The 292-nt window shown below is 30.8% G+C and overlaps 1 protein-coding gene across 1 annotated transcript in view; it reads left to right on the top strand.

The window, feature by feature from the left end:
* Positions 1-292, top strand: part of MCPH1 (microcephalin 1) — a 183,353-nt gene that overhangs the window by 92,532 nt on the left and 90,529 nt on the right. The window lies entirely within an intron of this gene.

Below are 292 nucleotides of genomic sequence, written 5' to 3'. Positions count from 1 at the left end.
TGTAATTTATTCTGAAATAAGCCCAAAGAAATTAATCATCCGTTATAATGTAGTATTTTTTCTAAAAGGAGAAAGTAGGGGGTTTTTTATATAGCAAACACATTAAGAATGGTAAAACAATGTGAAAAATAAATAAGAAGCATGTTCTTTTTTTCCCCGCTTTTCTGCATTTGTATGAAAAAAAGAACACTACTTCAGATTAAGCTGGTTTGAGTTTTCTGTTTCTTCTCAGACAACCTTGTTTAATAACCAAGTATGCCATCAGTAACAACTTACATGGCACTCTTTGGAA

The sequence above is a fragment of the Pygoscelis adeliae genome, unplaced genomic scaffold (assembly GCF_000699105.1).
Source record: "Pygoscelis adeliae isolate BGI_AS28 unplaced genomic scaffold, ASM69910v1 Scaffold57, whole genome shotgun sequence".
In the NCBI taxonomy this organism is placed as follows: Eukaryota; Metazoa; Chordata; class Aves; order Sphenisciformes; family Spheniscidae; genus Pygoscelis; species Pygoscelis adeliae.
Note: the sequence above shows the minus strand (reverse complement) of the source record. Positions and strands in the feature narration are given on the sequence as shown.